Below are 18,909 nucleotides of genomic sequence, written 5' to 3'. Positions count from 1 at the left end.
GAGGCGCTATAAGTGCATAAAAATCAAATGGCAGATTAATTCCAAATTATTTGTCTAGCAAATGATGAGCAGGAGCTCGAGTCAAAAGAAACAGACCGTTGCAATTACGAACTGTAAAAGAGCATATAATATCGAACTTCGATACAGAAAAGTATATGGATCTACAGGCCACTATTGGCATCTGCAAATGTGGGCGCCAGAAGAGTCTAAATTGGTTGGCTTGGACAATTTCACAGCTTCGATTTCTTCTATCATCAATCTTAAGGCCGAATATGGCATCTGATCCAAGCATATTAATACATTTGCGCACGTAAGGACATAGAAGACGATAATAGTACACATCGGAAAATACAACAATCTGTGAAGGAAGTGAACATGTTTCTGACAGCGCAGGATGTGGAGAAAAACGTTCGGAACAGTGACCAGAGTCAGTTCCATTATTAAATGTTTTCATCATCAACACTGTCTCACAGAGGAGAGAAAACTACAGCTAGTGTGCTGCAGTCCGTACATACACTATCTCATCAAAAGTATCCGGACACCCCAAAACACATACATCTCTCATATTTGGTGAATTGTGCTGCCACCTACTGCCAGGTACACCATAGCACCGACCTCAGTAGTCATTAGATATCGTGAGAGAGCAGAATGGGGCGCTCTGCGGAACTCAGGACTTCGAACGTGGTCAGGTTATTGGGTGTCAGTTGTGTCATACGTCTGTGCGCGAGATTTCCACACTCCTAAACATCCCTAGGTCCACTGTTTCCGATGAGATAGTGAAGTGGAAACGTGAAGGGACGCGTACAGCACAAAAGCATACAGGCCGACCGCATCTGTTGACTAACAGATACGCCGACAGTTGAAGAGGGTCGTAATGTGTAATAGGAATCACACAGGAATTCCAAACTGCATCAAAATCCACTGCGAGTACTATGACAGTTAGGCGGGAGGTGAGAAAACATGGATTTCATGGTCGAGCGGCTGCTCATAAGCCACACATCACGCCGGTAAACGCCATACGACGCATCGCTGGGTGTCAGCAGCGTAAACATTGGACGATTGAACGGTAGAAAAACGTTGTGTGGAGTTGCGAATGATGGTACACAATGTGGCGATCCGATGGTAGGGTGTAAGTACGGTGAACGCCCGGTGGACGTCATCTGTCAGCGTGTGTAGTGTCAACAGCAAAATTTGGAGGCGATAGTGTTATGGTGTGGTCGTGTTTTTCATGGAGGGGGTTTGCACCCCTTATTGTTGTGCGTGTTATCTTATAGCGCACTTTTGGGATGTTTTGGACAGCCGACTTCGTGCCAGGCCTCATCGACCGACATCAATACCTCTTCTTAGTGCAGCACTCCGTGAAGAATGGTCTGCCATTCCCCAAGAAACCTTCCAGCAGCTGATTGAATGTATGCCTGCGAGAATGGAAAGTTTCATCAAGGCTAAGGGTGGGCCAACACCATATAGAATTCCAGTATTACCGATGGAGGACACCACGAACTTTTAAGTCATTTTCAGCCAGGTGTCCGGATACTTTTGATCACACAGTGTAGCTCTACGCACAGGTACACAATTGATGTCCTTTATCGATGATAGGGAGAGCAGCAAACACGTTGTACATCTATTTTCAAGAGGCACAAGGCACTTTCGGCCCAAATATTTCAAAACACTTGAAACATCCTGCCCACGAAACATCCACGTGGCGGCAAGAAAAAATGGAAAAATCACTAAAGAACATATGAAACGTTTTCTAACTTCAGTCATTGGCAAAAATGTGACAAGTGAAAAGAGCCTATTTCTGTGTTATTCCTAATCAGGTCATACATATCGTACGCTTCTAGATGCAAGTTTTGCAAAAAAAGATGTTATACTGAAGATATTGCCGCTAAAACAACAAATTATTGGCATATCCTTGATGTTTACTTCTTTCGGCAATGTAAGCTCTGTTACAGGACTGCTCACTTTGTATGGCCGCGCGGGGTAGGCGAGCGGTCTGGGCGCCTTGTCACGGTCCGCGCGGCTCCTATCCCCCCCCCCCCCCCCCCCACCCCGCCGCCGTCAGAGATTTGAGCCCTTCCTTGGGCGAGGGTGTGTGTTTTGTCGTTAGTGTAAGTTAGTTTAAGTTACATTAATTAGTGCGTAAGCTTAGGGACTGATGACCTCAGCAATTTGGTCCCATAAGACCTTACCACAAATTTCCATTTTGTATGACTACAATGTGCCAAACCACAAGTGAAGATACGTGATCGTTATTTCATCATCAAACTTCACTCTGTGATTTACAATCTGTTTTCTGTAGCAATGTATACGCCTAGGTTGCAATATGCCTGGCGGAAGGCAGGTTATGACTTTGACTTACCCATACCCTCATTTGAATATGTAATTTTCTAGGTTTTGACATTGAACTGCTTGAATGCGAAGTTCATTTTGAATGTAAAAATCTAGTTTTGGTGAGATGTGCACATTATTATTTTCCACTTTGTTTTAACCACTTCATCGAAATACCGCATCTGCGCTATGAGAATTAATATAAGTACTATCAGATGCGTAGGATATGTGCGCTTTGCGCTATTATAATTACTTTTAAGCAGAGGGTTTTTCGTACTGTTGAGTAAAAATGTAATGAGGCACTGAGATAATTACGTATAATTTCCCTGCCATGGTACTGATATCTTGTTACTTTGTTTTTCTCTGTTAGCACGTCACTTGTGGTAGAGTGGTTTTGCATGGAAATGACACAGACCACTGATATTTTTACTACCGTGTGTTACTATCAACATGGTTTTGTGCGATTCCTAGCATTCGAGGTCAAAGGAGTCCCTTGTCAGCCAGGCGCCGCCGCACCGACGTGCGTCAACTGCCGCGGAGACCTTGCGACCAATTATTGCTGCTACATTGCATCACGAGCTGGAGCCGCGAAAAGAAGCGCAGAAGGAGAAGACGAGTCGAGCAGCAGGCTCCCGCCCTCCCGCCCCCCCCCCCCCCCCTCCTCCCTTTCCCGACTTCCGCCTCATCACCGCTGGCAGAAGAGGAGGAAGCGAGCTGCACATCACGAAGACATCGGCGACCACAAGCACGCCAAAGGCGCGATTGCAGTCGTCAAAGGCGCTGTAGCGGGAGAAAGGTCGGCACTGAGAGCCGAGCTGGACGAGGCTCGCCGCCAGTTGACCCGTGGACTTCGGGCCGTCAAAGAAGCTACGCGTTCCTCCACAACCCCCCCCCCTCTCCCTCCCCCAATGGGGCTAAAAGTGGGAGTGGACACCGCCGCGTAGACGGTCACCTCCCTGATCACTGCAGAGATGCAGGATAGCATGGAGGTGACCACAGAATAAGAAGGGATGCCTGCTCCAGCCCCCACTCCAGAATTGGAGCCTACACAGCAGCCTGATGCAGAGACGATGACTCCTCACCCGGCTGCTAGGCCCTAAGATGTCAGCTGCCACCCGACAGGCCGCCCACGATACCGCCAATGCACACGAACGAGCGGACTTACTCCCAAAGCGACTCCTCACTCTCCAGGGAGGGTACTGCAGGGAAGAAACTCAATGCCTTCCTCTTCCAGTCCTGGAGTGCCGGTACTGCAGAAGATCGTCAAGTGGCTCCAGACCAGCTTCTACGCCCACCACTTTAATCAATACTCTTTCGCCCCTGCCGACGAACCCAAACCTACTCTCTCTCACCAGCCTCATCCCCCCACACTGAGCAGCTACAAACGCTGCTCAAAATACTCTCCCTGGAGTCAGTGCAGCTACTCATTACTAGTGCCGTCTTTACTCTCAACTGTTGCGAACACACCGTCAGCAGCGGGGAGGAGAGGAAACACTTCTTCCGCTGTGGTGTGAAGACTAGACGAGACAAAGGGGAGGCCAACCTGAACAAGGGAGAACCCACACTAGACAGAACTTCCGAGCTGCCTTTGGAAAGTCGTCCAAGAAGAAGCGGAAGAGGTGGAGGATCTATGTTGGGTACCAAAATTCACCCTGCCAAGACTTCCATCACATCATTACTAAACCCATAGGTTGCCGAGCAAATATGTATTTTATTTCAGGTCACCACATGCCAGTTCAGCCAGAGACGCTGCAACTGCAGGAATAGCACCTAAGCGCTTACCCTGCAAACCACCAGACCGAAAGAAGGCCTGTCATTTTATCGACTAGCGGTTAGTGTTTCCAGTAGAGAAGCAGTGACAGCAGTGACTTAGGTCACCTGAGTAACATACCCACCAGGACATCTCAACCCTTCTAAAGTTACACGACTACTGGAGATGTAACTGCGAGGTGGAAACGCGAACCAATCACAGCGAGACTAAGACCAGGCAGACCTCATGTGCCGATCGATAGGGACCATCGGGAACATCAGAGGGTCGTGTAAAAAATCTCATGTAATCAGTGGAAGGGATCACTAAGGAGTTCCAAAGTGCTACCAGCAGTCCAGCTAGCATAATAAGGGAGTCAAAGAGAATGGCGTTCAATGGTCAAGTAGCTCCTTACAAGTCACAGTCAATGGCGCTTGAGATGGTGTAAAGACCGACGTCAGTGGACAGTGGATCATTCGAAACGAGTGATTTGGAATGATGAATCACGCTATACCCTGTGACGATCCAGTGGTATGGTCTGGGTCTGCCAAATGCCGATAGACCATTATTTGCCGTCATGTGTAAAGCCAACAGTGAAGCGCTGGGGAGGTAGTGCTGCGGTATGGAGGTGTTTTTCGTAATTTGAGTGTCTTCCTCTTATTGTGTCTAAAAAATCCTAAATACAGAAGGATATGAACACATTTAACAGCGTTGGATACTGCGTACAGTGGAGGAACAGTTCAGAGACGATGATTCTTTGTGTCAGCGTGACAGTGCACCCTGTCATAAAGCAGCATCTGTGAGAGAATGGTTTTGTGGATAAATACGTTCCAGAAGTGGACTGACCTGCCAAGAATTCGCTGATTGAACCTAGTAGTATACCTTTGAGATGAGTTGGAATGTCGACTTCACTCCACATCCCAGCGTTCAACATTACCATCTATTCCGTTTTCGGATCTTGGGGTAGAATGGGGTGTCATTCCTTCACAGATATCCAGACACCTCATTTAATATGTTCTACTAATAGGTGTCCAGATGATTTTGATCAGACAGTGTGCCTGTTTCATATACGACACGTTTAAGAGATCCGTATGCCAATATTCGTTCAAGCAGCTAAGATATGTATCTGGGTACTTTAAAATGGTCTAAGGCTGAAATTGGGCAATAGTACGGAACACGAGCTAAAAGCTAGCAGTTGCAGGAGGTATTGAATACTTTAAAAAAATTCAGAAATCGTTAGTTCATCAGCGAGCCACTTGAATATTACTGAGGTGGAGAGGAATCCAAATCGGTACCCTGGAACCCTCAGTCTGGAACTGAAATTCTTATGATGTTACCTGCTCCATATCCTTATTAAATAACACCTCGTACAAACACTGCTTCCAAAAAGGAAATATGGGACAGAACTGGGCAACGACTCAACTGCTGAATGAATCGGCAGTTCTCAAGTGATCACACTGTGTTTTCGGCTGAATATGTATTCATTACGGAACTCAAGGCGAAGGACAAGCGCGCCATAAGAGCTGTGGTTTTCGAGTTTTTCCAGTTGGAATACTACGTTTTGTCCCACTAGCATGGCCAAAGTTACGTTAAGGACACTAATTACTCTAAAACTATTACGAAGTGTAAAATGGTCAAGTAACACTAAACAATACAAAGAGTCTGTAACAGAATACTCACGGTAGAAATGACTGAAATACGTGGTACAAGTATAAGACGAGTGCACATCGCTAAGATGTTTACAAATACTCTGAGGCTAAATGATTATAAGAGGGTGCTCAGAAGTTGGTTGCATATCTTCTTACTTTACTAGGGAAGCAATTTAATAGAGCGCACGGAGACTCAAACTAGACTTCGTGACGGCACAGTTGATGATGCTGCATGTCCTATGAATAAACAGTACAGTTTGGAAAAACTTGAGTCTAGTTGCTTGTGCTGCATTTCCAGACATGTGGGAGCAACTGGTAAGCATAACGGATGCGACGAGTAAGCCCCTCTCCGCACAAGGAGTCAGTAATCGCCGAAGGCTGGTATCTCGCACTACTGAAATCACCTGTAAATGCTTCATATCCGACAGACAGCAGGTCTTCTATCAGATCTTTGCTACATGATTGGACGTTTCCCTTGCTGTAAAATGACTTCCGGAAGGTCGAAAGGAGGTGGACATATGAAGTCTTAAGTTTCTGACTGCCCAAACAGTTAGAGGATCTGCCAATTTATCAATGGCAGCCGTAACAAGTGTCCGATATGCTGCACCTGTTCACCTCAACTGCGTATACGTCACGAATGTGCCAAGGCTGATACCAGCCCAGTGATCTTACATATCTCACTTTGGCACAGTCTAATCCGTAGATATTGTAACTGTTACGAAGGATGTGTAATTATTTGTTAAGTTTTATCCATTTTATATTTTAATTTGTTGAGGAATCGATCTCTGAAAATTAGCTGAACTAAAGTAATAATTCATGAATAATAAATCTGCTGATATCGTTTATCAACCGAATAAATTGTTTCCAAGTCATTTCAGTTAATTCCAATAAAATAAGTAGCTGCAATAATCTATTTGCTGCAATCAGAGGCGGTTTATCTATGTAGCATATGCTACGGGGCCAGCATTGTTGGGATCCACACAGCTGAGATTCTTGCTCATCAGGGAAATTAATATTAATAGTTTTGGAAAACAGTGGTACTGTATAGTGTTGTGTGCACGTGACAATGCACTAATGGAAGTAATAAATCACTGATGTAAAACTGTGTAAGTTTGCGTTGTTGAAGAATACATTGGTCACATTTATACTTTATTTAACCACAATTTACGTATTACAAATTCTCAAAAAAGTTTTATTTACATATTAGGAATCTGAATCACAACATGTCGAGAGATTTCTTGCTTTACATTGTTAACAGAGCTCACCTAAAAGTCCCTTACTGATATTCTTTCACGCCGAACGATGTAAGTGACCAAGTCGGAAATCATAATTAGTTTCATTTAATGTTAAAAGTTAGATCGTATAATATTCACTTGTACTATTTTTATTAAAGTCGATTGATTCCGGCGAAGAAATTGACCATCCTCGCCTTACAAAAAAGTACTCAGCTCTGCATTGCAAAATAGCAATACTCAATGAAACTCTAAAAATGTTACATTGATAATACAGCTGCCTATGTGTAACAGTCTTGTCACGTAAACATCAAACATGTTACAAAGCTGTGTATTATAAGAAGCAGTTTTTAACCTCTATTGAAGCAATCCAGCATCGTCTACACAAAATAATTTGGTTTGAATTAAGGTTAGTGATTATCTAATTCATTTAGTGTAATTTTTGCGATCTTATTTTATAGTCCTTTCATTAATTTTAATTTTAACCAGTCTAACCAGTCCACCTTTACAATATGTATGTCTACCATGTTTTGACACATTTCTGTAATGTTTACATACGTACTTTAATGCTAAACTCGTAGCTTCCACCGCTAAGCACAACTTTGATCAGACTGTCCCCACCGGTGGTTCATGAGTTTTATTGTGTAGCATTGTCCCATGGAGCGTCCAAAACCATAATGAGAGTTAATTTTCCAACGTTTAGCAAGCATACTACTGCTGCCTAAGATCGCGCCAACGTGTAATATGGAGCTCGCACAACTTGCCCATTGCGTTGCTGCCAATAAACAGTTCGCCAGATTCGTTTTATATAGAAGTCTGAAAAATAACAAACTTCGTCTTTATAGACTCTGATGATGCAACTCATAGAAACCTTAGGCATAAAAACACGCTTACGCCACGGTCCAATGTCCATAAAACCAGTATCACCAAGAACACTAAAATGGTTTTTCAAATACTATTGTCCTAAATCCAACCACATCCGAGCCTAGTTTCTAATGAGTGACTGATGTAATGAAGTCTCATTCGTATCCCCATGTTGTTTCCTGTGGCTTGCCTGTACCAATGAGAATACAAAAGAGCGCGGCCAATATCCTTAACTAGCCTATTCTCAACTATCCTTGTCCCATCCAAGTTTGTATTCCCTTTGTAATTATCTCGACGGTTAGGGGACGCATAACCGTTCCTATCTTCGAATTCAGTGAGCAAGACATCGATGGGACATTGAACTATAACTATCATTCCCTCCTCCTACGTCTGAAGATGGAACTCGGAACGCTCATTCAAGCTGCCTAGTCCCAGAAGGAGATAGAGACGCTATTTCGCTCCATTAGAGTGTAGATTAACCTCTCTGGAACAGGCAGCCTGTCATGAGGACGCTGAACATCAGCAGTCATCAGTGTCGCCAGGGGTAACTGATAGCCGGCTATTCCACCTTTCACATTAAAGTACCATTGTACAAAAGCTGGAAAAGTCTTGGGTGATAGCTTGATTTGGAATGCGGATAGCTGTTCCGGAGGTCGTCCTAAACTATTGCGCGTCGTTCCCAGAACCACTTGTGCCTATCTAACAATTTCTTCAATCTCGCATTTGTAACCTTTTCTCAACGACCCCAATGTGTAAGACAGTGTTTTCTATAGTAACAGATACACAGTTTGAAGTTTCAATGCAGTCTGGTCGTGTCATTTTGAAATGCGCCGACATTCGGATACAGGCCTCGTTATCATGCCGATTACTCGACTGAAGACAATTCTTTCATGCCACTAATTGTTTTAAATTTAGTTGTGAAAGGTCTCTTGTTAAAGTTGTTACATAATAAACGTTCTAGATGCAATTGATATCAAGGTCTTTGCATTTACATACTGCACAACACCTATACAAATTAATATGAACACAAATAATATTAATCAATATATAGCCGTACATGCTGCTTAATGCAAAAGTACTTTACTGAAAAGGTTTTTAATTAATTTTAAAATGTCTGAAGATGGGGTTCACATCCCGAAACATTAACTATACAATAAATTAACCTTTTTTACCTTATTAAGTTTATTAAAAACATAAAATTATTTATATACAGGTAATGTCAAAGACAAACTTATAAACGCATGGATAAGTTTGTAATAAGCATTTCTGTGTACATTAGGCATGGAAAATTGCTCATATAGTACCACGCATATTGAGATGACAAAAGTCATGGGATACCTCCTAACATCATGTCGGACCTCCAGCTCGACATGGCACGGACTCAACAAGTGCAGAAATATTGAGCTACGCTGCTTCTGTGGCCGTGCATAACTGCAAAAATGTTGCCGTGCAGGATTTTGTGCACTACTTGACCTCTAGATTATGTCCTATAAATGTTCGATGGGATTCATGTCGAGCGATCTAGATGGTCAAATCATTCTCTCAAATTGTCCAGAATGTTCTTCAAACCAAGCACGAACAATTGTGGCCCGGTGACATGACATTGTTGTTTGAGAAGATGAAGTCCATGGATGGGTGCGAATGGTCTCCTAGTAGCCGAACTAAACCAATTACAGTCAACGAGCGGTCCAATCCGATCCATGTTAACACAGCCACCATCATCTTGCACAGAGCCTTTTTGACAACTTAGTTCCATTCTTCGTGGGGTCTGCGCCACACTCGAACCCAGCCATCAGCTTTTACCAACTGTAATCGAGAATCATCTGACCGGGCCACGGTTTTCCAGTCATTTAGGATACGACCGATATGGTCGGTCACTAGCCCATGAGAGGCGCTGCAGACTATGGCGTGCCGTTAGCAAAGGCACTGGCGTCGGTCGTCTGCTGCCACAGCCCACTAACGCCAAATTTCGTTGCTCTGTCCTAGCAGATACGTCCGTCGTGCGCCCCACATTGATTATTGCAATTGTTTCACCCCATGATGCTTGACTACTAAACGACACTCCTCTTCGTCGTTAAGTGAAGGCCGTCGGCCACTGCATTGTCCGTGGTGAGAGGTAATGCCTGACGCTGTGGATCTCAGAATATTGAATTCTCTAATGATTTCCGAAAAGGAATGTTCCATGTGTCTAGCTCCAAGTACCATTCTGCGTTCAGAAATTGTTAATTTCCGTCGTACGACCATAATCACGTCGGACACCTTTTCACATGAATCAACTGAGTACAAATGATACCTCCGCCAGTGCACTGCTCTTTTATACCCTGTGTACGCGATACTACCGCCATATATTTAAGTACATATCGCTATGCGATGAGTTGTGACCTCAGTGAATGTATCAGCCGCTATTGCTATTCCTAAATTAGCGCGATTCATGATGGTAAATAAAGGTCCACAACGATGCCACAGGAAAGAAGTGTCAAAGTGCAGTAAGTGTGTGTGTGTGTGTGTGTGTGTGTGTGTGTGTGTGTGTGTGTGTGTGGGAGTGGAGGGAGGGGAGGAGAGGCAGAGGCAGCGTTGGAGAGGGAGGTCATTATTTACATATAAATGTCGACAGCTAATGTGTCAATTACACTACTCGCCATTAAAATTGCTACACCACGAAGATTACGTGCTACAGACGCGAAATTTAACCGACAGGAAGAAGATGCTGTGATATGCAAATTATTAGCTTTTCAGAGCATTCACACAAGGCTGGCGCCGGTGGCGACACCTACAACGTGCTGACATGAGGAAAGTTTCCAACCTATTTCTCATACACAAACAGCAGTTGACCGGCGTTGCCTGGTGAAACGTTGTTGTGATGCCTCGTGTAATGAGGAGAAATGCGTACCATCACGTATCCGACTTTGATAAAGGTCGGGTTGTAGCCTATCGCGATTGCGGTTTATCGTATCGCCACATTACTGCTCGCGTTGGTCGAGACCCAATGACTGTTAGCAGAATATGGAATCGGTGGGTTCAGGAGGGTAATACGGAACGCCTTGCTGGATCCCTACGGCCTCGTATCACTAGCACTCGAGATGACAGGCATCTTAAAATGGCTTCAAATGGCTCTGAGCACTATGGGACTCAACTGCTGTGGTCATAAGTCCCCTAGAACTTAGAACTACTTAAACCTAACTAACCTAAGGACATCACACACATCCATGCCCGAGGCAGGATTCGAACCTGCCACCGTAGCGGTCGTGCGGGCAGGCATCTTATCCGCATGGCTGTAACGGATCGTGCAGCCACGTCTCGATCCCTGAGTCAACAGATGGGAACGTTTGCAAGACAACAACCATCTGCACAAACAGTTCGACGACGTTTGCAGCAGCATGGACTATTAGCTCGGAGACCATGGCTGCGGTTACCCTTGACACTGCATCACAGACAGGAGCGCCTGCGATGGTGTACTCAACGACGAACCTGGATGCACGAATGGTAAAACGTCATTTTTTCGGATGAATCCAGGTTCTGTTTATAGCATCATGATGGTCGCATCCGTGTTTGGCGACATCGCGGTGAACGCACATTGGAAGCGTGTATTCGTCATCGCCATATTTGCGTATCACCCGGCGTGATGGTATGGGGTACCATTAGTTACACGTCTCGGTCACCTCTTGTTCGCATCGACGGCACTTTGAACAGTGGACGTTACATTTCAGACGTGTTACGACCCGTGGCTCTACACTCCATTCCATCTCTGCGAAACCCAACATTTCAGCAGGATAATGCACGACCGCATGTTGCAGGTCCTGTACGGGCCATTCTGGATACAGAAAATGTTCGACTGCTGCCCTGGCCAGCACATTCTCCAGATCTCTCACCAATTGAAAACATCTGGTCAATGGTGGCCGAGCAACTGTCTCGTCACAATACGCCAGTCACTACTCTTGATGAACTATCGTATCGTGTTGAAGCTGCATGGGCAGCTGTACCTGTACACGCCATCAAGCTCTGTTCGACGCAATGCTCAGGCGTATCAGGGCCGTTATTACGGCCAGTGGTGGTTGTTCTGGGTACTGATTTCTCAGGATCTATGCACCCCAATTGCGTGAAAATGTAATCACATGTCAGTTCTAGTATAATATATTTGTCCAATGAATACCCGTTTATCATCTGAATTTCTTCTTGGTGTAGCAACTTTAATGGCCAGTAGCGTATGTAGATAAGAAGTCATTATAGACTAGTTCTCTTCTTCAGCACGTTACGTGTTACAATTTACTGTACAGTCGTAATCGGTGTTCCATGTGTCGTCCTCGCATTTGGCTGCCATCCTGCACTGGACCCTGCAGTGAGTTACGAGTCCTTTCAAACATACCCGAATCATATTGTCAAGATTGACAATACTGTGCAATTCGCTGGTTCAATTGTTCATCCTTATCAACGGAAATGCTGTAAACTTTGTTTTCTAGATGATCTAGAGTGAAAAATTCATAGGATTGAAGTCATGTGATCTTTAAGGCCAAGCTCAACCTATCCATCTTAGAACACATTAGCGCGTTAGACGTCGTTTTATATCAGCAGCGAAGCGTGCCGCCGCCCCATCATGCACGTACCACATTCCCCAACCATCAACCACTGGTGAAATTTGAGCCATATCAGACGGGTACTTAATCTAAAATTGGCATTTCAAACAAGTTTGTACAAAACAGGACAATACCTCATACTAAAGTCCGTGCCGACTCGTAACCACACATTCGCAGATCGTTTGCGGACCCACATCCGCTGGAATTTTGTTCTTTTAGTATCGAATACTTCCAGAATTGTCAGAATTAGCTATGATACACCCTGTGAGCATTGATCTGAGGATCACTAGTACGCCTTAAAATATTAATTTCATTTTGTCAAGAAATATTTTTTTAAATCTGTGAAGTGACTTTACTCTGGCTTTAATGAACGCATCCTCTGTCTTGTTTTTCGATGTTTAGGTGGTGTCGACACAAACAATTACCGCTAATGGCTCATAAGCATTTCAGTCAACGCTCGGCGTGAACTGGAGCGTAGTTTCGTCCTCCTTACAAACAAAAAGTTTTCTACACTGTAGCTACGTGTCTAGTAGGTGGGGACTCATTACCTTAGCCTGGAGCGATGTTCCTAAGATGAACGGACAGAATATTAACCAACCCCCTAAAAGAGCGCAATGGTCGATTCGCAGTGCTGTACATGGTGTAAACAGGTACTAGGAGCTCATGAGACCATCCACCGTTGACGAAAGTAACGGCAGAGAACTGATGTGTCTGTGCCAATCCGTTGTACGGAATCAGGGTCAAAATGGACGTGTGACGAGACTAGCAGAAAGCAGTTATTCTGTTCTGACGTGCTCATGATCGCTCTGTGAATAATGTTCCCTATTTTGTTGGTTTATAAGAGGCGATCAAAATGTTTCTCTTCGAAGTCCGTACAGTCTAGAATCGGCACGGCAATCACACAAAACAGCTGTGAACACTGAGGAAATCCTACCACCAATGCACTAGGTTGAAGTCATCCGTTTGGTGAAACACCGTGTGCTTTTGCCTAAGGAAGTCCCTAACAGTCTGCGCTCATCCTCGTCCGACAGGAATCGTCGACCTTTCAACCCCTGGTTTAAGGGATCGATGGCATGACAATCGCTTGGATACATTTCCGCAATGATGGAGACATCAGATTCTTTGAAATCAATAAGTAGTGATCCCCGATAATCAAAAACAGGGTGAGTATTACCTTTCCAGCAGATGGCTGGTTCTTTAATTTTAAATGGTTCTGTAATTTACAAACACCTCCATGTACCTTGAACCTTTCCGTTGGTGGGGAGGCTTACGTGCATCAACGATACAGATAGACGTACCGTAGGTGCAACCACAATGTTGAGAGGCCAGACAAACGTTTAGTTCCTGAAGAGGGGCAGCAGCCTTTTCAGTAGTTGCAGGGGCAACAGTCTGGATGATTGACTGATCTGGCCTTGTAACACTAACCAAAACGGCCTTGCTGTGCTGGTACTGCGAACAGCTGAAATCAAGGGGAAACTACAGCCGTAATTTTTCCCGAGGGCATGCAGCCTTACTGTATGGTTCAATGATGATGGCGTCCCCTTGAGTAAAATATTCCGGAGGTAAAATAGTCCCCCATTCGGATCTCCGGGCGGGGACTACTCAAGAGGATGTCGTTATCAGGAAAAAGAAAACTGGCGTTCTACTGATCGGAGCGTGGAATGTCAGATCCCTTAATCGGGCAGGTAGGTTAGAAAATTTAAAAAGGAAAATGGATAGGTTAAAGTTAGATATAGTGGGAATTAGTGAAGTTCGGTTTGCAAGAGGAACAAGACTTCTGGTCAGGTGAAAACAGGGCTATAAAGACAAAATCAAATAGGGGTAATGCAGGAGCTAGTTTAATAATGGATAAAAAAAATAGAAGTGCGGGTATACTACAACGAACAGCATAGTGAACGCATTATTGTAGCCAAGATAGACACTAAACCCACATCTGCAACAGTTGTACAAGTTTATATGCCGACTAGCTCCGCAGATGACGAAGAGATTGAAGAATTGTATGATGAGATAAAAGAAATTGTTCAGATAGTGAAGGGAGATGAAAATTTAATAGTCATGGGGGACTGGAATTCGACAGTAGGAAAAGGAAGAGAAAGGAAAAGTAGTAGGTGAATATGGAACGGGGGTAAGGAATGAAAGAGGAAAACGCCTGGTAGAATTTTGCGTAGAGCATAATTCAATCATAGCTAACACTTGGTTTAAGAATCGTGAAAGATTCGTGGAAAAGGCTTCGATACACTGGAAGGTTTCAAATAGATTATATAATGGTAAGACAGAGATTTAAGCCAACGGCCTTGCCGCAGTGGTAACACCGGTTCCCGTCAGGTCACCGAAGTTAAGCACTGTCGGGCTGGCCTAGCACTTGGATGGGTGACCGTCCGGTCTGCCGAGCGCTGTTGGCAAGCGGGGTGCACTCAGCCCTTGTGAGACAAACTGAGGAGCTACTTGACTGAGAAGTAACGGCTCCGGTCTCGAAAACTGACAACGGCTGGGAATGCGGTGTGCTGAGCACAAGCCCCTCCACATCCGCATCCAGTGACGCCCCTGGGGCAAACGTCTCAAAAATGAGAACGACAGGAAGTGCAAAATGGCTAAGCAGGGATGCCTAGAGGACAAATGCAGGGATTTAGAGGCATATATCACTAGAGGTAAGACAGATATAGCTTATACGAAAATTAAAGAGACCTTTGGAGAAAAGAAGACCACTTGTATGACTACCAAGAGCTCAGATGGAAAACCAGTTCTAAGCAAAGTAGGGAAAGCAGAAAGATGGAACGAGTATATAGACGGTCTGTACAAGGGCGATGAATTTAAGGGTAATATTATGGAAATGGAAGAGGACGTAGATGATGATGAAATGGGAGATATGATGCTGTGTGAAGAATTTGACAGAGTACTGAAAGACCTAAGTCAAAACAAGGCCCTGAGAGTAGACAACATTCTGTTAGAACTAATGATAGCCTTGGGTGAGCCAGCCCTGACGAAACTCTACCATCTGGTGAGCAAGATGTATGAGATTGGTGAAATATCTTCAGCCTTCAAAAAGAATATAATAATTCCAATCTCAAAGAAAGTAGATGTTGACAGGTGTGAAAACTACGGAACTATCAGTTTAATAAGTCACAGTACCAAAATACTAACACGAACTCTTTATAGACGAATGGAAAAGCTAGGGGAAGATCAGATCGGATTCATTAGATATGTTAGAACACGTGAGGCAATTCTGACCCTACGGCTTAGATTAAGGAAAGGCAAACCTACGTTTTTAGAATTTGTAGACTTAGAGAAAGCTTTTGACAATGTTGATTGGAATAATATCTTTCAAATTCTGAAGGTGGCAGGGGTAAAATACAGGGAGCGAAAGGCTATTTACAATTTGTACAGAAACCAGATGGCACTTATGAGACATGAGAGGGAAGCAGTAGTTGGGAAGGGAGTGAGACAGGGCTGTAGCTTATCCCCGATGTTATTCAGTCAGTAAATTGAGCAAGCAGTAAAGGAAGCCAAAAGAAAAATTTGCAGTAGGAATTAAAATCTATGGAGAAGAAATGAAAACTTTGAGGTTCGCCGATGACATTGTAATTCTGGCAGAAACAGCGAAGGACCTGGAAGAGCAATTGGGCGGAATGGACAGTGTCTTGAAAGGAGGATATAAGATGAACATCAACAAAAGAAAAATGAGGATAGTGGAATGTAGTCGAATTAAGTCTGGTGATACTGAGGGAATTACATTAGGAAATGAGACACTTAAAGTAGTAGATGAGTTTTGTTATTTGGGCAGCAAAATAACTAATGATGGTCGAAGTAGAGAAGATATAAAATGTAGACTGGCAATAGCAAGGAAAGCGTTTCTCAAGAAGAGAAATTTGTTAACATCGAGTATACATTTAAGTGTCAGGAAGTCTTTTCTGAAAGTATTTGCATGGAGTGTCGTCATGCATGGATGTGAAACATGGACGATAAATAGTTTAGACAGGAAGAGAATAGAAGGTTTCAAAATGTGGTGCTACAGAAGAATGCTGAAGATTAACTGGGTAGATCACGTAACTTATTAGGAGGTACTGAACAGTACTGGGGAGAAGAGGAATTTGTGGTACAACTTGACTAGAAGAAGGTATCGGTTGACAGGACAAGTTCTGAGGCATCAAGGGGTCACCAGTTTAGTATTGGAAGCCAGCGTGGACTGTAAAAATCGTAGAGGGAGACCAAGGGTTGAATACACTAAGCAGATTCAACAGGATGTAGGTTGTAGTAGTTACTTGGAGATGAAGAAGCTTGCACAGGATAGAATAGCATGGAGAGCTGCTTCAGACCAGTCTCTGGGCTGAAGACCACGACACCACCAACAACAACAATCTACATGTAGCCATCTTTATCCATTTTCCTAGTGTTATTGCCTCCTGCAACGAGACGTTATTATAAAAAAGAATAATAATTCAGACTTTTAACTTCCTTTTGTGTCAGATTATATTTAGGCCCTCATTATAGATCGCACATTATGTAACTGCTAACGTTTGTTGGTACGTTTTATTGTATATTATAGTAACTTTGGTATATGTCATGTGGATCTTTTCCTACGAATTAGGACGAGTAAACTGTTGCTGATTAATTCTCCTCCTTTCATTCTCTCCCCTCCCTTCTTTTCATTGTTTTCCATCATTTCACTTACTCTCGCTCCCACTTTTTTCACTTATAAGTAATGCACTACAAGTTATTTTATATTTCATTTAATTCATTCGTTTCTGCAAAAAATTTTCGGGCAAAACCAAATAAAACGCCGTGTGTTTGTTATACTGTTGTACGAGTACTAATTCCCTTTTTACTATACCAATATTTCAATAATTTAGGCGTTTTCTAGCTATTTCGGCGCTGTTCTTTTTCGCAGTTATGCGCATTTATTCCGCGTGTCTGTGTACTGCATTCTCGGGTCCTAAATATTCCTCAACCCGAGAGAGAATGATGTGACGTCAGTTCACTGGCTGCATTTGAGAAGCACTTTCGAATGACAATCAGCACGATACTTTGTGTTTTTATTATTATGGAGGTGAATGTGATCTTCATTTGTGCCTTATGGCGACATATTTAACATATCTCCACAACATCGTGTATCCAGTAAGTATAAAAATTCTTTGTAATTCAGTTAATTGTTTTTACTTTTGCCTTATACTTAAATTTTAACACGTATATAATTTTAACCATTTTAGGTGTTAATCGTTGACCCTTCTGAAGAACACATTTTTAAAGACGTCCAAACCTAGATCAAGAGGCTTTCAATAAAATCAATTGCTACAATTGATTTGACATTGTCGCCTTTTCCTAAAAGAAGAGTACATTATTGTTGCTGCCTCCAGCGATCATCAAGAATTTAAAACTTATCAGTAGTACATGTTACAGACAATCTTTTGCGGCTATAATAAAAGTCTTATTTAGACCAAAGCACACTGGTTTATTTCAAAGCATCTTTAGTGGCCACTGTAACACTGCTTTTCTTACAGATCTGTTTGTCGAGATCGTAAGTGGTTCCCATGTTTTACATTGCTACTATTAAACAATATTAATTTACAACTATTACGATTTTTTTACTTCCTACTTTGTTCCTAGTGTTTTTAGAACACTGTACTTCACTGACACTGGATCTGTTTCTGTTTTCATGTTATATAGACGCTTGTACACATCGAGTTCTTTGTTTTGAGGTTGCGAGATGCGATCGTCTTTTGTTTTCTGTGGTTGTGGAAGCGTCTGCTACTCCTCTGAGTGTGTATTTATTTTTTTCGATGTGTGTGTGTGTGTTTGTGTGTGTGTGTGTATGTGTCAAGGGGAGATATATGTACTATGGTACTGTAATGGGTGATCGTGAGTGGACATGTTGGCTGTTTTATGCGGTACGTTTTTCTGATGGCCAGAAGGGTTGTTATTTATCTACAATATGTTTCATTATTTTGGTTGCTGAACATTGAATGGTCGTTTATTCTGTTTTCACAGAAAAGAAACTCATAATAAATGTTCAACATTGCTACTGGTCACTGCCGAAACAGCTTAACAGGAGCCATTACTTGAGCAGGATCGGCGTTAATGATATAGGAAAAATCCTGGGACACAGCTGAAGCTTCCCTGCTCCACATGGCGTACACCTCGCATACGCCTGTAGAACAGACTGTTACCATATACGAATATGTATGCAGTTCATCATCAGGCCACTGTTACATTCGACTGCTCCTCAAATCTGGATAATATACCAGTCGATCAGCCGGCCACCTGCAGACACGCAATATCTGTCATGTACTGATAACGCTGTTTCACACGTGTACGCGGTAGCTCCGTGCCTTTCTCAGCTATCACGATGCAACCTCTGAAACTCTTCCCGCCTCTTACAAATCCTACCAAGCCTGGTAACAGCACTAAACACGAACAGCACTAATTTCACTCTGATGGTAGTTCTACCTGTCACAGAGAATTGCAGCTGTAATCTTTTATATACCCCTCGGTGATGTGCCCTTTACTAAGTTACAGTGATATCC

General features: G+C 43.3%; 1 protein-coding gene and 1 pseudogene across 1 annotated transcript in view; both read left to right on the top strand.

Moving 5' to 3' along the window:
* LOC126481674 (xenotropic and polytropic retrovirus receptor 1) overlaps positions 1-18,909 on the top strand; it is a 285,237-nt gene that overhangs the window by 71,194 nt on the left and 195,134 nt on the right. The window lies entirely within an intron of this gene.
* LOC126482619 (5S ribosomal RNA) lies at positions 14,676-14,793 on the top strand (annotated as a pseudogene).

This window comes from Schistocerca serialis, chromosome 5 (assembly GCF_023864345.2).
Source record: "Schistocerca serialis cubense isolate TAMUIC-IGC-003099 chromosome 5, iqSchSeri2.2, whole genome shotgun sequence".
Lineage (NCBI taxonomy): Eukaryota > Metazoa > Arthropoda > Insecta > Orthoptera > Acrididae > Schistocerca > Schistocerca serialis.
The sequence above is the reverse complement of the archived record's forward strand: the minus strand, read 5'-3'. Positions and strand labels throughout refer to the sequence as shown.